We start from the raw sequence: 17,800 nt of genomic DNA, 5'->3' as shown, positions 1-17,800 counted from the left end.
GCTTTACTAATGTGACTTGTATATAATTTCTGGTATTTCAGAGGTGAGGAATAATGAAGGCAGCAGAAGTGTCATGACATACTTCTGCAAAGGAAGTAAGAATGTCAGAGTCTGTCCTACTGCAATTACACATAAACTTTTGTTCTGTGAGCTTCATGTACTTTGCTGACTTTCTTTCCAGAAGAGTAGGACCTATTTTTTGTTTAAAGATGCAGTTGTTGATGGTCTAGTACATGGGAACTTCCTATTAAAAGGATGTTTCATGTGTAAGCCTGTCTCCATTCTTAAAAACTAATACAAGCATTCAAGTACTTTCACCTCTATACTGTTCTGAGCTCTGGAATTTCAGGAGGTGGTTTCTTCATTTTTATTTCTTTAGGATTAATTTTGCTGTTCCTATTCTCTGTGGATAGTTCTGCAATTACTGCAGTCAAGGTGAGGCTTTTGTTCATTTTGTGACATTAGACACAAATGCTTGTTTTAATTTTTTAAAACAAGGCCTGACTTTGCATGCAGTGAGCATCAGAATAATTTGAATGAAGCCACAGTGATGCAGGAAGTAAGGAAGATGCACTTCTGCAGAAACAGTACTGCTTCTTTTATTTTTAAGTCACCTCCCATGATGCTTAAACTTGTTCCTAAACACATCCAGGGAGCAGATGTGGACTATTCATCATTCACTTGATGAGTCGTGGTATTATTGCATTTTTGCAAGTATTACAGTTTCATGGAAAAAATATGTCTATGCCAGGTGATAGGAGGAAACTATATTGGGAAAACAGATCCAATGACAGTGTGGTCATGAAGCCTGCACATAATGCCACGTACAGTCAAAATGGAATTGGATTAACAAGCTGCAAAGGCAATTCTTGGACCCGAATCTCAATTTTAAGACTGGTAAAATGGTGCATTCTGCAGAATACCTACTCAAAAAGTATTTGTGGACTATTTTCATACCTGAAAATATTAACAAATTTCATTTGACACAGTGTTGGAGGTGGGGGGAAATTATGCTATATTTTTTCCTTGTTACCCTGATAGGAACTGTATAACAGCAAGCGTCAAAATGTGAAAGCCAAATGTATTTTAAGTTATTCTGAGAACATTAGAGTAGCATAGTGATGGCATTTGGAGATTAAACGAGAAACTGTCTAGCAGGAGAGCATTTTTTCAGTAGGAAATATGACTCAAAACCCACCATTTAACAATTTCATTGAGCAAATGAGGGAGCAAACTTTAATGACATATTTGTGGTAGGAATTATGTCACTGTGTCCAAGGTGAGGCACTGCAAAGAAAATTCTGGCTTCCGCATGATGTCATAGAATCATAGAATCAACCAGGTTGGAAGACACCTCCAAGATCATCCAGTCCAACCTATCACCCAGCCCTATCCAGTCAACTAGACCATGGCACTAAGTGCCTCATCCAGTCTTTTCTTGAAGACCCCCAGGGACAGTGCCTCCACCACTTCCCTGGGCAGCCCATTCCAATGGGAAATCACTCTCTGTGAAGAACTTCTTCCTAATATCCAGCCTATACCTACCCTGGTACAACTTGAGACTGTGTCCCCTTGTTCTATTGCTTGTCTTGTCTTCTATGGGACAAGAAACAGAGACCTCAAGAAATGCATGCTGAGTGCAATGCTTTATTCTGGGGGCTGGCAGCAGGCAGTGTGTGTCTGAGGTCTGTGCAAAAGCACAAGAGGTGTGCTCTGTGGTCATAAACTGTTATACTAATGATCATCAACTTCTATACTAAAATTCAAAACTTGAATGTTGTTTGTTGTAATTTTGGCCCTGTCATATAAATGCAGTTAAATTACGATAGTAATATCCTGTGTCTTGGGGCCTATTGTTAAACTTATAGTGAACACAGAATTGAAATACCACTTACGCATTCTCAGTTCTCTTTAGAGTATAATGCAGAGGAAAAGAAAGACTCTCTGTATGAAACAAAAAATGTCACAAAAGTAATTTAATTCATTTTAGCCTTTTCTAGTTTGTTGTGATTGTGCTTCTCATATCTGTGAAGTTAATTCTGGCCTCAGGTAACAGAGGTAGGAAATGTCTTTGTTCAGTTTGCAAGAACAGTATAACAAAAAAATTCTGAAAGATAAGGACAGGCTCACATCTTATTACTTTGACTGCTTTATGAGCTTGAAGATTCTTTTCATAGCCATCAAATTATCCCACACAGAGAATATGCAAGCAAATGTTACTTTCTGCTACAAAGCATTGTGCACCTAGACTTCCAATGCTGTTAGTTTTGTATGGTAAAGCGCTTTTGGAAAGGTTATCACAAATGTGAGCAGTATTGCAACCTAGTTGTTTAACAGGGCTTTAAAATATGCTTTACCAGCATCTCTTGCTAAAGATCAGTGTGTTTTAAATAGCTCTGCAGGAGTACACTTCCCAATATTTACAGCATATACTGCAAAAATTAGAAGTAGAGTTTAAAATCTTACTGAATTCTTCATTTTATTTGCTTTATTTTGTAAAGATTTCATCAACTTATTAAGCTATACAACTGAAGCGTTATCTACTTTAATTCTGATATCCTGGTACCAAAAATCATATAATTGCTTTTGGTTTAGCCCAATCTATGCGTATGGATGAAAGTTTTGATTGATCCATCTGTAAATATTACTGTACTTGGTGCATTCCTTAGAGGCATGCCTCAAACTGTGCAGCGGCCAAAAGATACATATATATGGTGGTTGGTTTGGTTGTTATTTTTTTGTTTGGGTTATTTTTCAGTTAGAGGAATGATATCAGGAATGGCTATAAAGTTGTTGTCTTCAAGCCAGTGATACTCAGCCACCTACAGAGACAAGGTTAAGACACTTGTTAGTAGACTTGTGAAGAGTTTAGTAAAGGCTCTTCACTTTTCCAGAGAGGTGCATAGGACTCGCATTTTTTAAACAGTTAAAACAGAGAAAAATCAAACTACTTTTATGCCTATCATGTGGTCTAACTAAAAATCCCTTTTGAGAATTTGGGATCACAATGTTCACAGTATCACAGTATCATCAGGGTTGGAAGAGACCTCACAGATCATCAAGTCCAACCCTTTACCACAGAGCTCAAGGCTAGACCATGTCACCAAGTGCCACATCCAACCTTGCCTTGAACAGCCCCAGGGATGGCGACTCCGTATATATGTTATATACTGATGTGCACAGTTAAGGGTAATAAAATACATCTCTTACAGGTTTACCAGCTGCAGTTTGGTACAAAGTAGTAGAAGACAATAAAAAAAACGTTTCAGTTAATGTGAATGACAGATTTCTGTAGTTTGTGGCCCTCCTAATAGAAGTTTCTGGTGAACATGTAAAATTAATGAGGCCAAAGCAGGGCAATCCTTTCTTTTTACAGCAGCTTTATATAAGCAAGTCTGAGTTACGGTAGCAAGCTGCTTAGTTCTGCGGATGTGTAACAAGCCAGTTCTGATTGGATAGTGGAGTGCCCCTCCAGTGGTCTTTTGCAGATTCAAGTTTTACTGCTGCAGATTACAGTGGTTGCCTCTGCAGCTAAACTCTGCTGCTCTTTGGCTTTGATCTGTTTCCTTGATCTTGAGCATGGATTGAGGCAAACAGGGCAAGAATGACTATCTCAAGCCCTTTCTCTGTGTGTGTATATATGTGATTCACAGTGAACTGACCTTTCTGTATGTTGGGACAAAAATACCTGCATTATCCTGGTGGTAAAGATTGAGTTTCTTTTCTTTGTTTGCTTTCTTGCAACATAAATTTTTATTATCAGCTGTCTGCTGACTTGTAATTTGTTCTTTTTCCTCTTCTCTGAGTGTTCTTTTGACTATTCAAAGTTAATGACACTGAATGCTCTTCTTTAAAATACATCAGAACAGAAAACCTTTCCTGTCCATGCATTTCCTATTGACATCTATTTCCATTCTACTTTGTCTCCATTGCTCTTCATCTACTGTTTTCTCCCATTACTCCTTTGCTCCCAGTTCAACTGTGCACAGTCTCCTGCTGAGTCTCACACTCCCAGGTTCCTCACTGTGTTCACTTGTATCCTTCCTGTGTATTTCCAAGTGTGAAAGTCTACAAAGTGAAAGAAAGTATGCATTTCAACTAGTTTTAGTTTTCCTACTGCTGTGAGGACATAAACGCAGCAAATGAAATACGCAAAGTGAAAACTTGCCCAGAGGGACTAAGTTTCAGTAGCTGTTGCTGCTTTCTGAGTGAAGAAGGCTGCACACTCCTGTCTCCCCACCCTGATAGGGGTCAGTTCTTGGAAGCTGCATTTCTTACACAAAGTACCTGTGCTCTGGGCGGTATGGAAAGGGTCCCTTCCAAGCCTGTGCAGAGACCACTTTGGCCAAAATTGGAAGCTGCTGGACCCATTCATAAAAGATGCTGTTCAGAGATAGGTGTATCAACACAGTCAAATTGTTTGACAGAGCAAATGATGAAGGGTGATTTAATTAGAAAACCAAATTATTACTTCCATGATTTGGAGAATCTCCCAAGTGAAGCATCTACTGAAAATCATTGCAGTTCTTCTGTATTACTTCTATGAGGTAAAGTGATTTGACATCAGCTGCTGCTTTAAGACTGTGTGTCTGTATCTGTGTAGCATTCTCCCAGCAGCTCATTCATTCTCTTGAGTGAAAATGGAAGCTTAGACCTGTGTCCCAAAGCAGTGCTTTCTGCTGAAGGCCATTTACTTTGAAGGGGACTCCAGATAGTGTCTAGTTTCTCTGGCTTTTATGCCAGACCAATGTTAGTCATTTCTAGGTAAAAACGACTATTTTAAAATGTGGTACAGCACCTTCAGTAACACTTCATGAGGTACATTACAGTGTCCAGCTTTCTCTCACATGTCTACATTAACGTGTGCAAAAACACCAACCAGAACCTGTAAGTGAAGTTTTTTTTTTTAGCTGATCTAATCCCCCTTCTTAAACAAATTCCCTTCTTCTGTAAGCATTTGGATAATACATTGCTCTGCAAAAAGCCCCATTCACTCCACTGTCACCATTTTTGTGTCTTGCTGCTGCACCAAAAGGACCATCTCCATCTGTCCTGTGACTGTCCTTGCTGCAAGAATGCTGAGGATGGGTCAGCATGCAGGGTAGTCTGGCTAGCTCTCACTTGTCTCATTATTTTCTTATCTGGTGATTCTTAATATCTAGTGCAGGGCTGCAGTTCAGTGGTCTTATAATGCATCATATTGCAATCTGAAGACTGTTGTCTTTCTTTCCTATAAAGTAAAAGCACAACTTGCTAATAAACTATTAATATGTATCACTTTCCTCCAATTATCAGACTGCTCATTCCTGGGAGCAAGACAGAAAACAGTGGTCTGCACTCCCAACAGCAAGTATTGAAAGGCAATTTTAAATAAATACATATAAACATGTGGCATTCAGCATTCTGCTTTATATCACCTCAGACTAGAAAAAAATACTAGCTGTGTAAATGGTAAAATCGATGGAAGAGACCTCCAAGATCAGTCCAACCTAGCACCCAGCCCTGTCCAGTCAACTAGACCATGGGACTCAGTGCCTCATCCAGTCTTTCCTTGAACACCTCCAGAATGGAGATTCCACCACCTCCCTGGGCAGCCCATTCCAATGGCAAATCATTCTCTCTGGGAAGAATTTCCTCCCAACATGCAGCCTATTATTAATTTTGCATAATCTTTGGTAAGTGTTTAGGGTTTTTTTGTTGGTTGGGTGGGGTGTGGTTTTTTCCTTTTTTTTTTTTTTCAGACTGTCTAGATGAGTTCTGAGGCCTAAGGAACACTGGCATCATAATAAGGATGCCATTGAATGTGTGCCTGGAAGGCAGACTCATAGCAGCACCAGCTTGGACCATGTGAAATTGTTGCAGATACACAACCTAGTTGGTATGTGATGATACTACAGTACCCAGACATTTCCCTTCCTTCTAGCCAGTACCGACTGCATTTAAGACAGCTTTTTAATCTCTCACAAAATCTCAAATATGAACCACCACATCCTGCAAGGTAGTCTGTTCCACTCTAGCAACTATATTTTTGCAGCAGTGCAGAAGGGGCCCTTAAATAGAGAAAAAAATGGGATTTTAAAGACTTAAATTCTTTACATAACTAGGCTGCATTCAGCAAAAGCTGTATGTACAAAAACAATAATTTCTTGCAGTGGGTGCTGCAAATACAAAAAACTTGAAGATTATGATATCCTACTCCAGCACAAAACTCAGTGTTTCCACGTTGTATGCTTCTGCAAACTTTGTGATGCTGGTATGCTAAAGGATGGAATAATTTCTAGTGGTGTTGGACTTATAAACTGCCTAGAGAGAACTGATGCAATCTGTTTTAGTGGATGTGAACTATTTTAACCACAGCTTTTCTGTATTGTCCATTCAACAATCCTTTTTAGAATGTTCTTCTAAGCAGATAATACCTATTTTCTTTCTTCATTATGTGCTTCTGTTTGCATAGCCATTTTGAATTTGTGAAGAATTTAATGTGGCTGACCTTTTATCAAGGTTGAAAAAGGTGGATGAGTAGGGAAAAGATAAATTGTGATATTCTTGTTTCATATGCATTTCTCATCTCAGTAGCATGTTCCTTGCTTTTCTACTTTTGATACTGCATGTTCACCCTGTGATTTTTGTACTTAGACTTACCCATGTGTCCTCTGTGTGTTTGTTTGTGATGGAGGAGTTTTGTTTGCTTGGTTTTGATTTTTTCTTTTTTTGGTTGAGGTTTTTTGCTTGGTTGCGGTAGGGAGTTGTATGATTCTTTCTGGAATTTCCAGTTGCTGAAGTTGTTGTTTTTAGCAAACTCCTCTTTTGTATTCCTCCCTGTCCAGCAAGGTGGAATTGTTTGCGCCTCTGATTCTGTCATTCCTTTTGAGCATAAGTAACATTTCCACTGATCTCCTGTGACTGATTATGCAAAAAAAATAATAGGCTGGATGTTGGGAGGAAGTTCTTCCCAGAGAGTGATTTGCCATTGGAATGGGCTGCCCAGGGAGGTGGTGGAATCTTTGTCCCTGGAGGTGTTCAAGACAAGACTGGATAAGGCACTTAGTGCCATGATCCAGTTCATTGTACAGGGCTGGATGATAGGTCTCTTCCAACCTGGTTGATTCTATGATATCCAGGCAATGATTGTTAACAACTATGAAAACTGTTTGTTAACATTAGAACTCACCAGAAAACTTATACACAGGTTGCAAATTTGTACACTCAAGGAACAGGCAAAACTAGACCACTTATTTCTTAAAGTGGCAAACACAAATATTGTACTGGAAGAGCCTTTTAAGTGTTTACTCACAAAACTGTTATTATCTGAATCCTGGGGCTAGGCACAGTCCCAGACATCACCCAGATGCTTTTGGGGAGCTCTGCCTTGTCAGCTGCTGAGACTTGATTTTTCCCAGGTTTCTGGGGAAAGGAGGCAGGCAATCTCTGACCTTGTCTCCTGACTCCTCTGGATGATCAATGTATCTCCAGGACTTGTAATCTTAGAAGGAGACTTTCAGGTGCAGGCAGGATGTCTTGTGATGTGCAATCTCAGCATGATGTCATGCTGGCTATGGAGGCTGATTGTGTGAAGGCATTTGGAATCTGTTCCTGGTAAGCTCTCCAGGCAAATTTCAGAATGCAAAATGAGGCAGCATCACTCAGTGCTACTTGCTTATCTCTTTCATCAGTATCCAGCCTGAGACTAATGAGGCATTGGACATAGATTAGCCAATCAGAACAGCACTTTGCCAAGCTTCACTATATTAGGCGAAGCCGAGGATTTCACCGTCCTCTCCCACGGTTGCCTCCCCCAGCACAGAAGGAGGAGCAAGGAAACATATCTGGGCAAGCCAAGAGGGCATGGATGAGCCAATGTTTGCCCTGTTAGGCCTACCATCACAACTCCTTTTTCCTTTGTATGAGACTCCATTCCTTTTGGATCTTACCTATGTCAATGACACAGTTTGTGTAACTTTTTTTCCAAATACTATGGCTGCCATCTTATGCAAACAATTTTGCATGTGCTGTAAAAGGTAAATGTGGAAGAATTTTCCTTCTGTACTTGCTACTTTCTTAATCAGCCATATCATAGAATCAACCAGGTTGGAAGAGACCTCCAAGATCATCCAGTCCAACCTAGCACCCAGCCCTATCCAGTCAACTAGACCATGGCACTAAGTGCCTCATCCAGTCTTTTCTTGAACACCTTCAGGGATGGTGCCTCCACCACCTCCCTGGGCAGCCCATTTCAATGCCAATCACTCTCTCTGTGAAGAACTTCCTCCTAACAACCAGCCTATACCTCCCTTGTCACAACTTGAGACTGTGTCCCCTTGTTCTGTTGCTGGTTGCCTGGCAGAAGAGACCAACCCCCACCTGGCTACAGCCTTCCTTCAGGTAGCTGTAGACAGGAATGAGGTCACCCCTGAGCCTCCTCTTCAGGCTAAACAACCCCAGCTCCCTCAGCCTCTCCTCATAGGGTTTGTGGTCCAGGCCCTTCACCAGCTTTGTTGCCCTTCTCTGGACATGTTCCAGCACCTCAACATCTCTCTTGAATTGAGGGGCCCAGAACGGGACACAGTACTCAAGGTGTGGCCTGAGTACAGGGCAAGAATAACCTCACTTGTCCTACTAGCCACACTATTTCTGATACAAGCTAAGATGCCATTGGCTCTCTTGGCCACCTGGGCACACTGCTGGCTCATCTTCAGCCTACTATCTATCAGTACCCCCAGGTCCCTTTCTTCCTGGCTGTCGTCAGCCTGTATTGCTGCTTGGGGTTGTTGTGGCTGAAGTGCAGAACCCTGCACTTGGCCTTCTCAAATCTCATCCCATTGGCCTCTGCCCACTCATCCAACCTGTAAAGGTTCCTCTTCAGGGCTCTCCTACCTTCCAACAGATCAACGCCTGCTCCTACCTTGGTATCCCAACATGCTGCAGTACTTTGTTGGACAGCCTGCATATGTGGTCATGTTATGTCAAACTGCAATGTCTTTTATGTGTTAGTAGTTAGGATCATAGCCATGTCAAAGTTGCCAAAGGAGCAGAGCACTGGGGTTCTGGACTGCTGTATCTTCTACTTGTGCCCTTCACTGTGGTACTACTATAACCTCTGTTTTATTCTGCTGCACTCAGCTGTATGTAGTGTGCAGATGTTTCCTTTGTTGCCTTTTTTCCAAAGAAAGTCCTACCTTGATAATGTTTATTCATTTGTAACTCTGGTTGGCTTCAGTGAAGAGGTTGCTGATCTTCTGAAAGCTACTGTTGGCATATGAAATCTCAGTTATGAAAGCATGAGCAGCAATTGGGAAGTCTTCTTTGGCTGTGTACAAATGTGCCTTTCTAGTTCGCGTGCTTCAGTCTGTTACAAAACACTGAGAGATTAATGAGGCTGTTTCACTCTGTGAAAGGAGGGCCTGTTAGCAGTTTCTGCAAAATACACAATGTGACGTCAATTATAGCAGGGATGAAATATTTGTTCTTTCTGATTGCTGGTCTGGGATCAGTGATTTGGAAAAGTCTCATCATTTGTAATACATGAACAGTATATACTACCTAGTAGAACGTTTGCTTTGCTTTTACATTTGCTGTTTGGAAAGACATAAGAGATCCTTCAGTGCTTCTGAGAAGAGCAGAAGACATAGCAGTTGACAGTAAAGGTTAAATGTGCTAACAGGCAGTAGAGGAGTAAGATAGATACAAGCACCAAATGTTGAGATTCATGAAGTTAAAAAAAACCAATCCTTTATCTCTTGCTGTAGGGCATTCAAATTATCAGTGAGATGCAGAAATTAAATAATACAGAAGCTACAAATGGAAATGGATGTGATATGTTGGAGGGAAACACAGTATGCTGTGTTTCCAAAGTCTTCTAAGGTTTATAGTTTTGTTTCCGTTGCTGCAAACAAGTTATCTGAAAAATCTCAGCAGATGATTTTCAAAACATAGATTTGTGATTTGTTGCAGAAAATAAATTAGGTACCTATTGTTGTGGCTCTTATGTAACTCTGGATGTTACCATTTGAGAGGGTTCTGTTTGGCCTCAGAACACGCTCGTGCACCAGGGGTATCATTTCAAATGGAAGAGGGAAGGACTTCTGTAAACTGTCGAGGTGATCAAATTGTATTGTGAGTTGTGGTGGTTTGGGTGTTACCTGCCCCCCCCCCCCCCCCCACACACACACACTTTGGAAATCACCCAGACTATACTCAGATGGCTCTGGAAATTGAAGCTTTTATATTTACAGTTTAGCATAACAGACAAGCAGATATTTACAGTATATACAGCTACATACAGAAGTATACAAGGCAAAAGGTAATACAGAAACACAACTCCCCTCCCAGGAACCTGAGTCCCCAGGAAGGGCTACCAACCACCCTTCCACCTTCTCCCACCCCTCTCTCTCTACCTTACCCCAGATCATAGAATCAACCAGGTTGGAAAAGACCTCCAAGGTCATCCACTCCAACCTAGCACCCAGCCCTATCCAGTCAACTAGACCATGGCACTAAGTGCCTCATCCAGTCTTTTCTTGCATATCTCCAGGGATGGAGATTCCACCACCTCCCTGGGCAGCCCATTCCAATGGCAAATCACTCTCTCTGGGAAGAACTTCCTCCTAACAACCAGCCTATACCTCCCTCGGCACAACTTGAGACTGTGTCCCCTTGTTCTGTTGCTGGTTGCCTGGCAGAAGAGACCAACCCCCACCTGGCTACAACCTCCCTTCAGGTAGTTGTAGACAGGAATGAGGTCACCCCTGAGCCTTCTCTTCTCTAGGCTAAACAACCCCAGCTCCCTGTTGCCTTGTGCCCAAGGAAGAATGGAGGGTCAGCCAGGGGGGATTAAGAAGCAGGTGTATTAATCAGGTTAGGTTAGAGAGAAAAATGCAGTCCACAGCCTAGACAAAGAGCAACTAGTTTGAATTCTTGGTCTTATACCTCTCAGCAAGCCTATGAGTGAAGTAGACATCACCATTGTTTCCCTTTCACAGCCTGTGATGTTGTTCTTCTCACCAAAGCATTCTAGCTAGCTTCAAACTAGCACATGACTCCATATATTTTGATTAAAGTGGTGTTTTCTTTTCATTTTCTGTTTCTGAAAGCTAAATGAATAGGAGTGATAACCTGGCACTTCCATTATCTTATAAACTTATATAGCTTATCATACTGATAAACTGCTTTTCAAGTTTAGCTTTCAAGTTTAGAAACAAAACAATGAACAAAAAACCCCCATCCTCCCCGAAAACCCAACCAAACAAAAAGAAACCCTACCCAAAACTATCCAAAAAAACAAACTACAAAGTGGTACTCCTACTAGAATGTTTCGTAAAAGAAATTAAAGTATTGTGCCATATCCCTGGAAATAGAATATCACTGTAGAAATCAAAACGTGTCAGAATCTTGGCATTGTAATCAGGTTAGTTCCTAAAAGGCAAGGAGGGCATCAAAACTAATGTGTTAGCAAGAGCAGCCTCTTCCAGTTTTCATAAGTGCAAAGATAGTATTGTCACATTCTGACTCCTAACACCTCTGTAACTACTTGGGGGCAGGGGGAATTTGCTCAGATAACAGACCTAACCATTTTTTTTTCCAAATTTTCCTCCCTTTCCTGCATAATTCATACAGTTTAAGTTTCTGTCAGATTTACTTTTTTTAACTTAGCAGAATATATCAGTGGTATCTAGTTTGCTTTGCTTTCACAGCTGGTATCTAAAAAGACATAAAAGATCCTTCAGTGCTTCTAAGAGCAGAAGTCACAGCAGCTGACAGAGGTGAAGCAGACTAACAGGCAGTACAGGAAACAGATTAAAGCTCTCAGAATGAAGTTCTGAACTTTCAAATGTATAGAGGAAAAAAGGGGGGGGGGGGGGGGGGGGTTGTATTTGAAGTGTTTTCAGACTTTCTAATGAGTGTCCAATGCATTGCAATATGTAAACATTGACTTCTTTCTCAAATTTTAAAAATATATACTCACTTTTACTCCTTGAATTCTTAAAGTAAGGGGACATACAGGTATATCTGATCTTGGATGGATATAAGACTTCTGCTATAAAGAGTTAAATCCATTCTGCAGGCCAGTGTTTTATAACCATGTGGCCATGTACATTACTTCAGCTTTTACATAAGGGCTATGTAACTGTCCAGATGTTCACATACAAAGATTTTTTACTGGCATTAAAAGACATAAGGTTTTTTTGAAAGGTTGCTAACCTGTGATAACTGTAGGATGTGTCGTGTATTATCTCTTACTCTGTGCACTAAAATTTTGATTCCTTTCATTTGTTTACATCCTCTTATTGGCACATGGCCTAGCTTTGCTTGCAAGTTCTTCAACACCACTCAGCATTGTCTGGCCACCTCAGAATAAAGGCAGTTAAATCATAAAAATTATAGTCAGCATTGTTTTAAGGCATAAAGAAAACTCTGTAAAGAAGCTAAACTGTAATAAAACCAATTTAGGTCACATGTTTCACCTGCTGTCAACAATTGAGCTGTCTCCTGAGCATTCTGAAAACAGTGAGTGCAAAAAAAACCTCTTGAGTTCCATTCTTCTGTCTCTATTCCCAGGGACACCCAGAAAGTATGCTGATACTTTTTATTTGATTTCTTGTAGAAACAAAATGCATATATTGTTGTGGAGGGGAATTCTGCCACCTACGCCAATTTGGCAGAGGGGAGGAAATTAATTGGGGAGAGATAATATTATATAAAGATATATATTTATTAAACTCAATATTCTGAACTATCTCCACCCCCAACAACTGTATATTAATATTAAAATGTTCTACACAGTTATGAAAACATTCTAGGATAAAATATGAACCAAAACTTATTAATAACTAGCATACATTCAAACTATAAACCGAGAGAGGAATTTTCCCCCATGGCAAATACAGTTCAGGGTCTATATGCTATTTGCCCAGCAGAACGGGCTGAAACTAATTCTGCTCTATGACAGAGGCAACAGATATTACAGAGGTATTAAACCTTTAGCTTTTACTCACAGTTCTTATCAGTAATCACCCTCCAGGGCTATGTCACAGCCTATGCCCGTGTCCAAACTTCAGGGGATCTCTACCCATGGACTTTGAGGCTGGAATCCTCAGGGCTTGAAGGGAAAGGATGAATCTTCCCGGTTTCTGGGGAAATGACTGGTCTCTGACTTGGTTCTCCTGGTGACAGATGCAATCTCTGCCTTGGTGCTGCTGTTTTTTTCTGGGTGCTTTGTCTAGGGATAGGTAGGCAGGATCTCAGGTGCAGGAGTTGGAAGTTGTGCAGTCTCAGCGGCAGTGGCACGCTTACCAGGCAATGATAGACAGCAGGCATGCAGGATGTGCGTGGCTGCTGGGAGTCTGTGCTCTGTAGGTAAAGGCAGGCAATACAGGATCTGGTCCTGGTAACACAGTGGCATGCAAGTGTGCACAGCTGGCTGGAGTCTATATGCTCCACATATATATATAGGCAGGCTTAAATGAGCTCTGCAACTAAGGTACGCAGGCAGGGAGAGTCCGCACTGCAAGTGGGTCAGAGCATGAAGGTCTGAGCCTCTGAGCATTGGAGCTACGCAATGGAGTCTGAGCGTGGGGGTCTGAGCATCTGAGCTGCAAGTGAGGCTCCGAGTGTGAGCAATGGTGTCCGAGCAGGGGTCAGAGCACATTGTTTACCTGTGCACCCCTATTTATTGAATGTGGGCTGAGATTAATGTCTTCTTTGGCCACTAGAATGACCAATCAGGTTGGCAGTCAGCCAAACCTTACCATAATAGGCAAATGCCACTTGCCTGGACTTTCCCAAATATGGGGATTACATGGGCCTACACCAGGGAGACATGAGCTGGGTGTGTGGGGGCTTACACAACCTGTTTACAACCAGAGGTCCTGGCAGAAAAATATGTCCAGGCAGGGCAAGGCATAAATAAGCCTCTTTTCGGGCCTACAGGCCCTCCATGACATATATGCAGTTTGTGTCGTGTGCAGAGGATGTTTTGTGTGTCCCAAGCCTCTTCCTTTGCACATAATCTTATAAATAGTTCTACTGTTCAAATTCAGCTGGAGAGGGAAGGGGGAGCTATTGTCAGTTGGGTTGAGCTGTCATCTAGATGTGGTAGTGGGAAAATGGAAATATGGATAAATAGGCAAGATGACATATCTAACTGGGGAAACTAGCAGTGCTCTATGTATTGTGTTAGCTGGCAGAGAACCCAGGCAAGAGGCAGACTTTCTAAGTGCATCATTTGTGAGAGAAGTTTGTTCAGTGCGTAAGAAGGTTTAAGCTCTAGGTAGGCAATCATCCCAGGCAGGAGAGGAGTTAACTTACATTAGTGCTTTTTTATTTTGGAGCTACTATCCCATGGCTCCAAGAATATTGGAAATGGTTTTGGCACAATTATGGTGGGAGACAATCACAAGAAGACAAGTACTTAGATAGCACATGAGTATGTGTTGATGGGTTTCTTCCTCTGTGAAGCATTCTTGGTTTAGAAGCTTTTTGCTCTTCCAGCATCACTATGTAATGAAGATTTCTGGTTGCACACTGTAACTGAAATCTGTCACTTTATGACTCTGTTCCTCAAATGGTTTAGTGAAAGCATATTGCCGTCTAGACCTGCATTTTACTGAATTGGAGAACTGACTTGCCAAGCTGCTTTCACAACTACTACAGGGAAAACTATGACCAGGAAAATCTTACCAATAAAAGTGAGTTTTGTAGTAAATAAATATCTGTGATGTGATTTTCATGATTTTATTGAAAGATGCTGGGTTAAAGTTGTAATAAAGGACTAACAAAGGCTACCAAGGATTTTTACTTGGTGACTCTGTTTAGTGGAACAGTATAAATGTTATTTATAGAATTAGAAGTGCCTGGCTATGTCTTACGTGCTGTGCTGACAGTCTGCCATCATCAAAAATGCAATCTTGTGTTGAAAATTTCCAGTTATTTAGAACAGATAAAGATGACTATTGCATGTTTTGTGTGGTGTTTACTTAATAGTCTAGATATGAGTTTAATAGGACATTCAGTGTGCTTTTTTGAGGAGTATGCAGCCCCGTTATGGTTCAGGGCATTTTATCTTCCTAGAGGAAAAAAGCTAAGGATTAGAAAGTGGCTATCTCTAATACAGGTTATATGAAATACATGAAAGTATTGCTGACTGGAAAATTTCGTGTGATTTAATTTTGCCTTTTTTTTCTTTTATTCCTCATATGTAAAAGTATAGATTATGCCAGTTGAAAATAGAGCAATATATTTTCTGTCAAGCAGAATTTCTCTTTCTGAATGTACTAGACATTGTAGAAGCCTCCCAGGGAAAAAGGCTGTCACTGAAGTTGGGGATGGGAAGTGAAAAACTAGCTATGATCCATGACATGGCAGCAGAAGCATTCAGAAGCTATGTGGCTTGTGTTTGTGATGTGATTTCTTAATAGCATGTTTTATGAGTTCTTTGAAAATTATCTAAAGATGCTAAGAAATACATTCTTCCAACAGATATTGCTTTCTTGATAGTGGAAAGATGGCAGAACTAGTTTTTGGTTGGACAAGTTAATGCATGAGGCCTGGAGGAATCTTAGCAACGATGTTTGTCATGGATTTTGGTATTCATTGGAGTCAGTGGAATTTCTAAATTTCATATGAGCTGAAAGGCAATTCAGTTGTCATCTGGGTCTAAGCAACTAGGGTTCTGTAAAAGCAGGTAGTTACTTGTAATGTGGCAAAATTAACGCCTTATGCTGTTAGTAAAAGCTTTCTGATATGTAAGGAAAATTCCATTACATAATAAAGAACAAAAAATCTGAATCAGCAGCTCACATGCGTTGCCTGTTACCTGTTACCTCAATTCTCTAAACTCTGTGGCTGCTTGGTGGGCAGGACAGTGTTGACACAATATGTTTAAGGCTAGGCAAAGAAGTTAAAAAGGCACCCATGTAGCTTTAGAAGAAAATGCATATGGCACTTTTTCCCCGAATAGTGGAAATTGCAGTTTGTGTTAGCTGAGAAACCCATGATTCAGCAATTCCAATATGAGAAACTAAGCTGTAAACCACATATTTTTTGTTTGAAAGTTGATGCGTACATTGTGTAGGGATTACTCTTCTAAGTCTATATTTAGGAGGACTTTCTGAGCAGAAAGTCAAAATGAAAGGCTTTAGACTTGTGTCTCAGGAACTAAACATGCCATGCTAGTTTTTGCTGCACACAAGACTCATGAGGTTTTCAAGAGCTTTTGGGGAAAATGCTTTTTGAATTCCTGCTGTTGTCACATAAGATAAGCAGTATTTAAGAGGCTAGCTTGGAGATCTTTCTATGCCGGTCTTTCACTGAATAGCAGTAGAGATTTTTGTATTAAATGTTTTTTCTGTTCTGTTTCACCCTCCTCCCCATCTTTCCTAACTGTGAGCTTGCTCTTTGTGAGATACATGCAGTCATCCAAAGTTTTAGTTACAGTAGTTTTCTGCTATTGTAATAAGTAGTTACAGCTTAGCTTGGAAGCAGGTTCAAGGCTGTAAGTTTTGAGCTATCTTTGCAGTGTTAAATAGAAGAACTGACAGTAGCTCTTGCTATGCATGATAGAAAGCACATGAGAAGGCACCCTGTAGCATTTCAGTAGCTACAGAGTAGGGAGAAAATGGATGAAGAAACACCTGCTTTTAAAAAAACTATTAGAATGGAATAGAATACAGTTGTCATAGTGAAAATCTTGAAAAGTGTTTAATATCACCCAAATTAAAAGGCTGTGTGCTCTCTTTCAAAGGAAAAGAAACGGAAATAGTTATATTCCAGGTGTGTCTAGGAGTTAAATAAACTGGCATAGATAAGAAATAATTACCTTCTTCATAGTGGATGAATGGTGGTAGATACTGAACGTGGAATCTAATTGTCTACTCTCCTGTCCTTGGCATCATTATAGGGATGTATTTTCACAAGAGTGCTGGGAACAAGCAGGCTTCTCTTCCATGTCTGTCTTGACTTTTCCCTTACTAGCTTCTTACTGAAAGAAAATTCCCATAGTGCATTCATACTTTGTTTTTGCTGACTGATTATGATGATATTTTAGGAAGTGTCGATAGTCTTGAGTGTCTGCAGAAAGATTTGAAGTTTTGCTGGTTTTACCCCAGGGATCAGTGGATGAAGCAGTCTTCCTCCTATTGGTGATTAAAATTATATTCCTTTTCCTGCAGAAGATGTTTAACAGTTCTTGAAGCCTGTATTCATGTACTGATAAGTTACAAACATGTCAGAATCAATATTGACATGTGACTATAAGTACATTCAGTTTTAAAAGCTATCAAAACTCAATTGTTGCCTTTAGCAGTTTGATGTGGAGCATGATTCTGATGCATGTCTGAGTAATTATTGGCTGCGACATTAATTACATGAAGGATACAACAAATGTAGCTGTTACTGATGTGTAATGGTAGAAGAGCTTTTTCTGAGGAGGCATTGTTGTGTTTTTTTTCCAGAATGCCCAGGTTTCTATTTGTTGTCTTGGGTGCAGTTAATAGTCTGCTTCTCTGAGGAGAAGGAAAATAGTGTTTCTTAGTGGTGTTATGTATACTTTCCAGATTACTGGAGAACTAAATATGGCTAATGAGGTCCTGGGAATATTGTTTTGTAATCGGTTTTCAGTTATGCATAAGGTGCATTGAAGAAAAATGAAATGTATGTTCTCTTCCAGTGTGGTTGAGAAATTAAAGTGAAGAAAAGTTTTACTGATGTGTGTTAAAACAGATGTGGAAGATAGGAGGGAAAGTTGATTGCAGAGGGCTATCAAATAATACCTGATCATGTAAAGTTATCTATGTAGTCAAGCCAT

At 40.5% G+C, this 17,800-nt stretch overlaps 1 protein-coding gene across 2 annotated transcripts in view; it reads left to right on the top strand.

The window, feature by feature from the left end:
* PIP5K1B (phosphatidylinositol-4-phosphate 5-kinase type 1 beta) overlaps positions 1-17,800 on the top strand; it is a 102,420-nt gene that overhangs the window by 12,078 nt on the left and 72,542 nt on the right. The window contains exon 2 of one of the 2 annotated variants that reach the window (XM_064140001.1): positions 14,570-14,684. The exons of the other annotated variant lie outside the window; for it this stretch is intronic. The gene's annotated coding sequence lies outside the window, so the exon portion shown is untranslated. The remainder of the gene's footprint in view (positions 1-14,569; positions 14,685-17,800) is intronic. 2 annotated transcript variants of the gene reach the window in all.

Source organism: Pogoniulus pusillus, chromosome Z, assembly GCF_015220805.1.
Source record: "Pogoniulus pusillus isolate bPogPus1 chromosome Z, bPogPus1.pri, whole genome shotgun sequence".
In the NCBI taxonomy this organism is placed as follows: domain Eukaryota; kingdom Metazoa; phylum Chordata; class Aves; order Piciformes; family Lybiidae; genus Pogoniulus; species Pogoniulus pusillus.
The sequence above is the reverse complement of the archived record's forward strand: the minus strand, read 5'-3'. Positions and strand labels throughout refer to the sequence as shown.